Consider the following 13,036-nt stretch of genomic DNA (forward strand, 5'->3'; position numbering starts at 1 on the left):
CATTATGCAGAGTAACAGGAGGAAAGAAACTATTGGCCTGAATTTTTCACCAGGCCCTGCATTTTGAGGGTATTAGGGACCTATCTGGTGGTGGATAGATCCTTCTGTTTAGTCTGGGAGTGTCAAAGAGCTCCTTGTAGATGATGAGGGGGTCTTTGTCTCCGGGTCGCGGGGTCTCTATGACCGCTCGGGTGTATACATCTCGAGCGAGGCGATGGGCAGCCTCATTGCCTGGTAGACCCTCGTGAGCTGGAACCCAGATGACTGAAACCTCCCGGTTTAGCGGGTGATTTCTCAATAGACTGGCCGCCTTCTTGGAAATCAGGCCTTTGACGAGGTTCCTAATAGCCGCCTTATTATCTGAAAGGATAGTTCTGGCTTTAGAGCCTGTACATATGCTATCGTTATCGCAGCCTCTTCAGCTATAAAGTGTTACGCGTATTAATAGATCCAATTACTTTCTGGGAGTGGTTCTCATCTACCACTGCTATAGCCGCGGCCCCTTCTAGCCCGCAGGCAGCATCGCAATAGGCTGATTCCTCAGGAGGGTCGTTTATTAGTTTGCTTTGAATAAATTTTGCTCTATGCTGTCTTCGTTCCAATTGTCATGAATCAGGTGCATATTCTTAGGGATCGGTGAAATTTTGAATAGGTTCTGCGTCTCAAGCTCCAAGAGTTCAGCGACATAGGGTGGCTCACCTGACTGAAGCTGTAGTTCTTGCAGTATTTTTCGGCCCACTACAGTGGAGTTGAGCCGCCAAATCTGGGCCTCCCTGACCGCTTTAGCAATCTCTTCCCAGGTATTATGCATTCCCATAGCTAGCAGCTTCTCTGTCTACGAGTTGGGGGAATGCCTAAAGCCCTTTTGAATGACGTTCTGATCATTTTCTCTAGCTTTTGTACTTCACCAGGAGTGAGATTGAGAAACGGGGTGGCATAAGCTATCCTGCTGATAGCGGCACGAAGCAGTTTTATTAGGCAGTGTTCTCTGAAGCCTTTGTTCCTGAGAGAGATTAGCCTGAATATCCCCGTTACCTGGTCGACATACGTCTGCAGCTTTTTCAGGATGGTGGTGTTTTTCATATTCTGCTGTAGGAAATACCCCAGGATCCTAACGGTGCTGACTCTCGGTACCTTGCTCCCTCCCACGTATACCTCCACTGGTTTGTGTAGGTGCGGTAGGTGGGATTCTCTGGTTAGTTGTGATTTGCTGCACATTGAGAAAAGTTCAGATTTGTGAGGAGAGCGAGATAGTCCTCTATCTAGGGCATAGTTTTCAACTATATACGCAGCTTCCTTCAGCCTATATGCGATATATAGGCGCTGGTGCCTCCATCGGTCCGGAGTGTTATCGTCTGCATAGATGGTATGTTTGATGCCTTCTATCTTATTAAGATGAGACGAGAGATCTTTCATTGCAAAATTGAAGAGTACCTGGGAGAGGACAGATCCCTGGGGCGTTCCTCTGCCTCCGGTACTGATGGGCTCGGACCTACGTCCCACGAAGCCAACTTCAGGTTTCCTGCAGGTGAGGAAATCTTTGACATAGCTGAAGCACTTGCTTCCCACTCCAGCCGAATTGAGGCCTTCGAGAACCGCTCTGTGCTCAACATTATCAAATGCCTTAGTGAGATCAAGACCCAGGATGGCTCTATATGTTCCATCGTCCTCGGGAGCGTCCATGTTGTCGTGCTTTAATCTGAGCATGACATCCTGTGCGCTTAATCCCGGCCTGTACCCTACCATCTCCACTGGCTTTCCTTGGTTTCCATATGCCTAGAGATTCTGCTTTGGATCACTTTTTCCATGAGCTCTCCCAGACAAGAGGTGAGAGATATGGGCCTCGTGTTGGATAGTTTAAGTTTCTTGCCCGGTTTAGGAATAAGGACCAATCTGAAGATTTTCCCCTCCTCTGGAATTTCGGCCCCTTCCCAAATTTTATTCATTACTTCGCAAATGAAATGTAAAAAGTCTTCGTCCAGATTTTTAAGCATGATGTTTGTGATATTGTCTGGCCCTGGAGCAGATCTCTTTGAGATCCTGCAGGACCGCCCCAATTTCTGCCAATTCAATTGGAGCATCTATGGCCTTATTCTCGGGCCCGGTATAGCAGGGTAGAGGGTGGCCGGGATCCTGATATGTATATGTTGTCCCGATTTCATCTAGCAGCTCCTCGTTTCCCCCACTGGAACTTATGTTTGATCTTAACCTGGTCTAGTCTGGTCCATCTCAGTGTTATTGGGTACGATGAGGTAGCGGAGGATAGCCCAGGCCTTGGGGAAGGCTCATGTTGAAGTCCATCTCATCTATCTTAGTCTTTGGTACTTTCAAATTGCGCGCCAATCCTTTCCTATGCCCTTTTTCGGCTCGACTTCAGGTTGTGTAACGTCACATTCCTGGCGTCACCTTAATTGACTGATTTAATTAACTATTTAATATTTGATACAACTTGACCTCACTCTAATTGACGGATTTAACTATTTTAGTATTTGATACATTCAAATGCGGAGCCAAGCCATTAACTAATGAGACCGTTTTTGGCTTTACATTCACATTTCTTACCTCTAAAAATTACCTAATTAACTTATTGCCCTAGTTATTTTACGGACACAACATTGCGTCACTCTCTATCGATTGACACCACTCATTAACCTCTACCATTTCTCAATTACAACTGCTGCGGACACGATTTTGCGAAACGTTCTGCGGACGCGGTCTGCGGACAGAAATCTGTGAACGTAGCGAAGTAATGGATTCGCATTAATAACGGTCCTCGCTGGATTGCATATTCTTCGAAGAATATTGCACATATGTTCATTTTGTGAAGTGACGTAGCCATCATGGCATCGACATGCATGAAGTTTTACTAGCCACTGTATTACTGTAGTTTTACATCTCGAAGCTTCACCGCTGTACATATATGGGCTTTGAGTGGCTGTAGTGGAGGCCCGTCATGGCTGATTTCGACCTGCACCTAGAGCATTATAACATGCGCGAACATTAAATAGCACACAGAAAAATAGCTCCGCCTTTATCAAAATGCAGCGCGCCCGCCACGATGTGCACTATGCGCCGGTTTCGTCATAATGCGCAGTTGGCTATACAGATGCAGACGCACATGTAGACGCGAAGACGTCAGGTGCAGGCGTCTTCCTGCGAAAGCATATTACGCTAAGTCAACTGTTCAAGCATCCAACACCGCCAATCTTTACCACTTAACACGACCGTCAACGCTCAAGAGAATCCTCGAGATGCCTACGGGCACCTTATCGTGTTAAGCGGTATAGCCTATATGTAACAGATTTTCTATTAGACGGTATATACATTTCTTTAACTGTATAATGGTGTCACAAACACAGGTAGCGCGTCATTTGTAGGTCCAGCTAGCTCTCGGGAGATAGGCTGCTTCCAAAGCACCGTCGAGCGGCGCTGCTGCTTATTACAGGGAGCGCCATCTCTGTAAAAAAAAAAAAGAAACTGGGTATACCTAGGCTCCCGTGCACGTTTTCTCCTTTCGCTCTCTCGCTTCCGCGCACGTGCGGACGTCTCGCGCCGCAATGATCCGGCTGACATCCGTGATGACAGAAAAGCACACACTGGGACGCCGCCGGCTCAGTTAGCTGCTCTTCACGGCGTGCGCCGCGCGCTTTCTCTCACACGAGCACGCGCTCTGACGCGCCCCCGCCGGCGCATTGCGACATGCCACCTGAATTCTGTCTTGATTGGGCATCCTGACGCGTATTTGCATGAAGGATACCTAATTATGGACGGGAAATTTTTTAATCCCGTCTGCACCGCAGAGCAGGCGACAGACGGCGATGAGTAAATATTGATTGTGAATGCATCCCACGTTAGCGGAAACATAGGAAGGGCATCTCGAGGTAAGTCCGCAATGTAACTGTATTGTCGTATATAATATGTTAAAAAACTTGAAGTATTATCGGTACTGCGAAATAAAGTGGCTCGCTCGTTGACCATCGTTTTGGCCTGTAGGATGCGATCTATATACGGTTTTGTTTTTTGTTATTACATTACCAAAGCAAATCTTGCAGTAGAAGATGAAGTATATAGTCCGAAGGAGATGTCCCTTCAAAGAAAAGAACGCTAGCAATCTCATAATGCGTGCTCCGTGCGCTGCACGCGACATAACCGGCTCGCTGGCTCGGAGACAGGTGAAATCCAAGCTTGTATTACATTGTGTTTTATTTCGGTTCTTTTTAAAATGTTTGTGCTTCATTTATGATATTTAGTGTGCACTTACGAACCCTGTGACTCGAATGGTGTGCTCCGTGCGAGTATTGTCAATCGAGCCATAGCTAGGATTGCTTTTGTACTGCACTTTCGACATATATCTTCGTTAATAATAATAATAATAATAATAATAATAATAATAATAATAATAATAATAATAATAATAATAATAATAATAATAATAATAATAATAATAATAATAATAATAATAATATTATTATTATTATTATTATTATTATTATAACAGCCAATCTACAGAAATCTCTAAAAGCGTCCGAGTAAGACATGCTTTCCACGCCGCCTCCAACCCCGAAAAAAAAAAAAAACGGCCTCGTTCCTAGATATTCTCTTGGTCAGTTTAAAAATGAAAAGGCAGCTGTGGACACTTGGGGTGGTTGTTGTTGTTGAAAACCTTTATTTCCACCGAGAAGAAGCTCCGTTTCGGACTCCCCGGCACGCAGACCTGATGGAGCCTTACTCAGGAGCCTCGCGAACTAAGGTCTGGTGAATATGCATTGTTGCTTCACGGCCTCAGCCGCCAGGCGGATGGCTTGCTGCTGCTGAGCGGGGTCCTCGCTTCGCAGCAGGGACACTTGGGGCACATTCACACATCAGTGTCGATCGCGGACGTCGCATCTGTTGATCTGGTTGCTGTCAGAGTACTCGCAAAGCAGGTAGAGAGCACAGAAAATTGGCAAAACAAGACACGCGGGGAGCGAAGGGAAGGATAATCTTCCATCCTATTCACTTTGTATGCATGTTGTTGTTGTTGTTGTGGCTGTAGTAAGAAGGAGAAGAACATGCACGGGCCTGCTACTGGCTCTGTAGCTGAGCCACCTCCGCTGCCTCGTGCAGACAGAAGAGCAAATAGAGAAGGAAGAAAAGGAAGAGGGAGAGAAAGACGCGCGCCGCAACATAGGCCGTCGTCCACCACCTAAACGGTGGCGGGTGCAATGATGGCCCATAACAGATAAAAATTCTGTGGCAGGCCAGCCCCCGCCGCAAGCGGCGGTGGCCTACCAGTCCCAGCCCCATTAGGGGAAAATGGCGTTAAACCATTGTACTCTTTTGATGTCTCTCCAAGCCGTCTTTGTCAACTGCCAACATTTCTGAGTTTACGAAGAAAGGGGAAATGGGGTGTTTTCGTTTCCACAAATAACGCAAGAATTCTCAGAACGCTGTCATGCGCTTGGAAAACAGGTCTTGCAGAGACGCTTCCAAAAGAATCTTCAAAGTTTCACACGTGAGCCTCGTCTCTGGGCGCTTCGCCTACTATTGCGGCTGCCCATGATACAATGCTACTTTCGCATCAGCGGAAGCGTTTTTGTATCGCCAAATAACCGCCAGGCGCAACTCGATCGCCGCAAGTGCACAGGAAGCTGGCGGAGCGTCTGCTCCGGCGACGTCCCATCGTTTCAGATTTCGCCACCACGCCAGAAATTCGGCGCTGCCGTCGCGCGGCGAAACCAGCTTGGGCGGGAGCGTGTGCACGTGGAGCAGGAGAATGAGGAGGAGAGTGAACAGACGCGCGCAAAGCCAGCGCTCTTCGCGAGTGGGGTTTCTCATTTTTGCATTTTTCGGTTCCCCGGCTGACAAAGAGGCTAGCTAGAAACGTGTTTTTTATCGGTGCCTTCGAAAGCGAGAAATTGTCATAAATTTATGGACTGTCATTACTGCACGCCACTTCAGGTACTGAAAAACAAGCGCCGCGAACATTGTTTTCAAAGAGGAAACAAAAAGAAAAAAACGAACGCGGATTCGCTTTGAGGGACTTGAGGCGGCACCTCTTGTGTTGTTAAGGTGTGGGAGAGTAAAGAATAATGCAAAAGCCCCGAGGCCTCTGTCCATGCTGTTCAGAAAATGAAGGGATCAGCCATCTCGTAGAGAATCATTGATACGCGTGTATACAGCAACAAGTGCTCCGGGCGCCGGTTGGGAGCTTCCTTTCTTTTTGTGACTGCTCACTTGAAAGGGGCCCATCAACTCTTTGGGGACAGACGTTTTAGTCAACTCCCCGACAATGTCAACGAAACTAAACATTGCCATCTACGATAACCCATTCGCTTCAGCAGGCCGATGACTACACAGGATGCTACCGGCGTCGAGGTGTCTGTCTTAAGCGCGTTTTTGACATTTTCCTTACAATGGTACAAAACACATCCCAAAAACAACCCTTTGGTTTTTCAGACATCTTAAGTTGCGTGAACAAAGACACTGTTGTGATCCGACGAGCGGCGAAAAGAGATCGAGACGGGAAGCAGGCGCCACTCGCCCCTATATCGTGATAGGTGCGAGCTGCCCTCCCAAGCCAGAGCGGGGAGTCGTCTGGCGATGAGAGCCCAACCTTGGCGCCGGTGAGACGCTATGGCACCTGGCGCCGGCCGGCCGGAGGTAACTGTTCGTCACGCGGCGGCAATTAGAGGTCCCGACAGCAAGTCGACGAACGGACTATGGAGTGGAAGCGACCAAATTCCCGTCAGTTCAATTGTCGAGCCTCGCTACAGAGAGCTAGCGCGCTAGAGCTAACGCGGTAGCGTTAAGGAGCTCGTGTCGCAGAAAAGCCGGTGTCGTCGGCGTCCAGTGAGCGATAAATCCCGGCATGCACTTCATAAATAAACATGCACTTCATAAATAAAAAGCAAGTTCCAAGATGGGCTGGGTGGGAATTGAACCAGGATCTCCGGAGTGTGAGACAGAGACGCTACCACTCAGCCACGAGTTCTATGCTTGAAAGCGGTACAAAAGCGCTTCTAGTGAATGCGGTGTTGCCTTAGAAACATGCCGTAGAACGTTATACTGCAGTGTATATCGGTAATTATGAGCATGTTACTTACAGAAGTCGCAGTTACACGAGTAGCGATGTACGTTTCCGCTACATTTCTTCTGCGCTCTGCGCACATGCAGAGCCATTTTGCGGCAAACACAGAACCCCTCCTCGCAATGTGCGGCGCTGCCCCGACACGTGGCGCGCCACTCGCCCCTGACGTTTCGCCGTGCACCCTCACAGGTTGTAGAATCAAGCGTCTTTCCTTTCTTTAGATCACTATCTTCGCTCACCCGCTTCTCCCCTTCGGGCCGCGCGGGTACCGGTGCGAGGATGCCCCAATACCCTTGCGTTTAGTAAGTTTTCTCGACGAGGTGCAATAACGCTATCGCGTTCCACTCTTGAAGGCGAAGCTTAAGCGTCCTCCAAATTTTTTCCTTTCTTCTCGTGGCGAGCCATAGGAATAGCTTTCGGCTAAGTGGTCTAGCTGAATGTAGCCCAGCGACACGTGGACCGATGAGTCAGCCCAGATACAACCACGCCCGGAGTCAAGCGGCTGACGCCATCTACACCATCTAGATGGCCACCTCCTCACCCTCAAGCCAGAACCAGACAGCAGGGCGTGTCAACGAGTGCGAACAGTGCTTGTGCGTGTGTGTGAGAATGCGGAAGAGTGAAGTGACAGCTAGAGACACTTCCTCACAAACTGCCCTGCCTTTCCATCTGGGGGACATAGGGGATCAGCCCTATAAAACGGACAAGTGGGTGTCGTGGATGGGTAAAACGAAGACTGTTGCTTCAGTACGTTTGATAAGGGAACAATATATATGTAGCAGGCAAAAGAATCTTCCGCCGTTGCTATCGCAATTCAACTAGGGTTAACCAGATTTGAATAATAAATATAATTGGTTCACAGGAAAGGAAAGGCGCAGTATCTGTCACACTTGCAGTTGTGGACACCTGAACCGCGCTGTAAGGGAAGGGAGGAAGGGGGAGTGAAAGTGGATAGAGAGAAAGAGGAGCCGTAGTGGAGGGCTACGGAGTAATTTGGACCACCTGGGGATCTTTAACGTGCGCTGACATCGCACAGCACACGGACGCCTCTTCGTTTCGCCTCCATCGAAACGCAGCCGCCGAGGTCGGGGTCGAACCCGTGTACTCCGGCACAGTAGTTGGGCAGAGTTGAAGCACAACTAATTAAAAAAATAAAAAAAAATAAAAAAAATGAGAGTTGAACCACAACTAATTTTTTTGGAATGGTGTATAGCACCAGACATCTCTGCACAACCAACGGGGATAGTGATACGCAGCTGGCGCCGGCTGTGGTTATGACGTCACTTCTCCGACACTAGCGGAATGCTCGGCGAAGCGCGGCCGCAGCTTCGATTAGAGATGGGCAAGATGGCTCACTTGAACGGCTCACTGGCTCACATCTGTAGAGTTGAGTGGGCCGCTCAGAAGGGGCTGGATCTTCTAGATCTTATATATATATATATATATATATATTATAGTATTAGTAATAAAAAGTAAAATCAATTTTGGCTCTCAGGTGGCACAGCAAGCGGTGGCATTTAGCATCAGTTTCTGCCTGCGGTTGTAATTGCACTTGCGGTTTCTGCCTGTTGAGACGACTGAGGAAAGTGCTGCGAAAGAACGCGGAACATTTGGACCACTTCGCTCTGCCTTTCTCCTCTCCAGAGCATGGCTCCTCTCCGGACAGTTAAAAACGCCGCGGACCAAGCATGCTTGGAGTACAACAACGTTGGCCTCGATCCCCTGACGCCCGGCCTCGAGGGCGTTGAGGGCCATTTTTTGCCAATTAAGACTTCTTTACTCCCGCCATCAGTGGCATCGGGTGTCACACTATATTACGCATACAGAGCCAAAGGGATTGCCGCGGACCACTTTACACAGCGGACGAGTAAGTACGAGCACCGGTTCCCACTTGTCGCCATGGAACGAAACCACAAAACTACAAATACCAAAAAAAAAAAGTGCAGGCGCCAGCAGCAGTACGCCCGAGGTAACCGCTGGAAGGTCCGAAGGCAATGGGTTGGTTGTGACACTGACAACGAAGAGAGGTATAGTTACTTTTATTGCGAAGTAATACTACTTTAGCTACCACCTCAGCCCGTCAAAAGGCGCGGCGGTGGCAGCCACGCTTGACCTTTAGCGTGATTTGGCTGTGTGACGTCATACCATCTGTGTAAGAGTGGGGGCTCAACTCGCGCCGTCGCCTTGCACGGTGGCAGTTACGGCCTGACTCTGTTCCTCTCACTAGTGGCGCTGTGCGCTGCGTGACGTCATACCATCTGTGTAAGAGCGGGGGCTCACCGTCGCCTTGCGCGGTGGCAGTTACGGCCTGACTCCGCTCCTCTCGTAAAGCCATGAGATGCCGCCTACACTCAAAGCGCTTAGGAAGGCTGCAAAGAGGAATCAAAAGCGAGCCACAGAGACAGAAGAAGAGCGAGAACGGCTTTCCGAGCGACGAGCGCAAGAAGCAGCTAGGCGGAAAAGGCGGTCAGTGTCTTCGGTAGCAGAAACGACGACAGAAGCAGGAGAGGAAGGTACAAATTTGTCCGATAGTTTGGAACATGCATCTACTAGCAGCACTACCAGTTCGGCGCGATGGAACGCTAGCAGGCGACAACGACGTGCCCAAGAAACACCGGAAGAGCGACAACGACTAGAGAAGGAACGATCGAGAGAAGTACATCAAACATAACCGGAGCATCACCATGGTGAATATAGCCCAGCTAAGCATCACCACAAGCGGTACAATAGTAGTACCACGTATTGCTTCGCAATCACCAGGTTTAACCGAGCTAAGCCACAGCCAATTTTTTAGCTTTGCGTTTCGAAAAACCTCACCCAGCTCCGACAGGCAAGGCTCACTGAACGAGAGAGAACCGGCTTTTCAAAAGAACCGACGTTCCAGCCATCTAGCAAGTCTTTATCCATAGAATAAAAGCAAAAGAACCACCTCACTCGCCCTCCAAAAGAACGGCGCACTCCACTCACAATACAGCCGAGGACGAGGACATTATTTCGAATCTTGCGAGAAAGGGCAGGAGGTTGCTTTCTCGCATCGCTAATAGATAGCGTGGAAGTGACGGATCCCGCCTATGACGGAAAGGTTCACTGCACGAGAGAACCAGCCACCAGCTATTCGAAAGATCCGACGTCTCCGACCGCTCGATGGCTCCGACCGCTCCGGATCCGACGGCTCCGGCGGATCCGGCTCCGACTTTGCGGAGCCAAATGGCTCCCCACTCTTTGAAAGGAGCGGCTCCGAAGATCCGGCTCGCTTCGAAGCGACCCATCCCTAGCTCCGATACACCAGATGCTATCTCTGACGTCACGCGGCTCCTCGTGCATGCTCATCTTGGCCCACGCTTCCCCGGCACGCGTGCCGGGGTCGGGGAAGAGGACGCCCATTTCTGATGAAAATAAAAGTTGTGCAACTAACTAATCAACGCTGTGTCACGCAAAATGGCCCGAAGACTAGCGTAGTGTTGTTTTCGCAACAAAAGAAATGCACGGGACTGGCTCTGTAGCTGAGCCACCTCCGCTGCATCGTGCGGACAGAGGAGAAAATAGGAAAGAAAGAAAAAGGTGAGAGAAAGACGTGCGTCGGAACGATCGTTTTATGGCGGGTGCAATGACGGCCTACAACAGCTACAACCGGGAACCTGCAGTCCCAGCCCCGTAGGGCCAGGAGCAACCACCCTCTCGGACAGCTCATGCTGAACGCATCCCCGAATACACCGGAGCTTTTTTACATGTATCGTATCATGTGATCAACCTCTGCAGTACTTCGATGTGACGTCATCTTTGTTGCAGTTAACGGTTGTGTTGAAGGTCACCTGAAGGTAAAGGTCATATCACCTAGACATGCGTGCCAGTGCCATACATTCTTAGTCTTGAGGCCATGCTTGGTTCGACATTTGTTTTGAGGTCATTACATATATGCCGGAACCAGGCGATCCTCTGGGTTGTACATGGAGCAGTAGAAAGAACTCGTTCTGAAAAAGAAAACGGAGCCTGCTCTTTTTCAGAATTCCCCCCAAAAAATGTGCAGCTGGTTCTGAGTCCTAGCGCTGGTAAGCCCGCAGCTGGTCTCCACACAACAAATTGGGCCTATATGGGCAGACCGTCGGCGCATGCATACCTGGCAGATGTGCTAAAACTATGAACTAAGCATTGTAATTTGGAATGACGCTTTTCTTGTTTGAAATGTTTATTGTTAGATACATCTTGCTTTAAACAAAAATCAGTGAATAAATATATGGGATGCGTACGCAGCGAGTGTATTTGATATTGCCAAGCCAGATATATTTGAGCTGAAAAATGATCCTTGACGTTAACTGCACGGTTACGACATTCGCCTGCAAGAAAACCGTTTCTAACTTTAACTGTTTATTAAATGACTCTGTTGTATCCCGGCTTCATCCTACAAATATCTAGGCGTTCATTTTACGCCAAACCTCTCGTAAACCTGTCGTGGTGTCTGCGCATTTCCACCATTTATAGCTAAGTATCAAAGACGTACGTTAGGGAACGTCCGCCGTAATTTGAACAAATCTCCGTCCACCGTACGTAACCTTTCCTTTTTACCACCCCGCCCGGGTGCCACAGTGGTTACGACGCTCGACTACAGCGCCCAAGGACGCGGGATTGGATCCCGGCCTTGGCGGCCGCTTTTCGGTGGAGGCGAAAAACAAGGCGCCCGTGTGCTGTGCGATGTCAATGCACGTTAAAGAACCCCAGGTGGTCGAAATTTCCGGAGTCCTCCACTACGGCGTCTCTCGTAGCCTGAGACGCTTTGGGACGTTAAATCCCACAAACCAACCTATCGTAGCGGTGTATCGGCGACGGAGGATCTTCAGTTTACCCGACAGCAGCGGCCTTGCCTGCGGAGACTGCTGGAATTAGTTTTCGCGGCGTGAACTGGGAGAACGCCGCTCAGAATAGCTGGCGTCCCGGTGAGGGCTTGGGGGACGGTAACGTAGAGAAGGCGACGATCGAGAGTGATAGTGGCCGTATGTCTCAGGGCTCTGACGGGCCAACAGATGAGCTTCTATCTCGAGTGGTCGTTCACTGTTCCGCAGGCAAGGGTCGTTGGGCGTGAAATCACGCAGACTCGGCGGTACGGGCACGCCCTGTAAAGATGACGCACCTCTCCACAGTGGTAGCAGAGGGGCCGACGGTGCAGTGCATGCCACACTTCACATTTCCGTGGTCGCTGATAGACTGGTAGGGCAGGCACTCAAGCAAGGCTAGGCTAGATAGATAGATGGATTTATTGAAAGGAAAAGGCAGAGAGGTTGGCCGGAATAAATCAAATCTGGCCTGCTACTCTGCACTGAGGAAGGGAAGGAGACAAGAAAGAAGATCACGATGGGTGACGATGTGGGAGAAGGCTAATGAAATACATATCTACAGGCACAGTGGCTTGCTTTACAAGCTCGAATCAAGTCCGCTGGCGCACAAAAAAAAAAACAAAAAAAAAACGGCAAAGTGCACGCACTGCCTGGACGCCCTTCCCCCTGTCTTGCCAAGCGCCCAGCAGCAGTTCCTCCGACAGAGGCCTCTTGTCCAAACGCTTCAAGGAAGCGGCTAGCACACTTCTTTCGAACGCATACGTTGGGTACACCAATAATATATGGTCCACAGTCTCTATGCCACAAAAACATTCCGGCGAGTACACCTGTCCAATTAAATGTAAGTACTTGCGCGTGAAAACCACATTTGAACGAAGTCTATGTAGCAAGCATGCCTGATGAAGCGGAATATCCCGCGGAACATAAAATTTCAATGTTCGATCGAGCCTTCTTAGACGAATGTGTCGGGCGTCTGACTGGGCCCAGTAAGCTGCTGTAGCATTCTTTATACAACTCGTAAGAAGGCACATCGTATCCTGTCTTGAAAAAGGCTCAGCAGTTTGTAGGCCATTGATGAGTGCGCTTTTCGCTTCAACTTCGGCCTGTTCATTCCCATGGAGCCCGCAGTGGGCAGGGA

This window comes from Amblyomma maculatum, chromosome 2, assembly GCF_055883805.1.
Source record: "Amblyomma maculatum isolate TAMU_Amacu chromosome 2, ASM5588380v1, whole genome shotgun sequence".
NCBI classification, from domain to species: Eukaryota; Metazoa; Arthropoda; class Arachnida; order Ixodida; family Ixodidae; genus Amblyomma; species Amblyomma maculatum.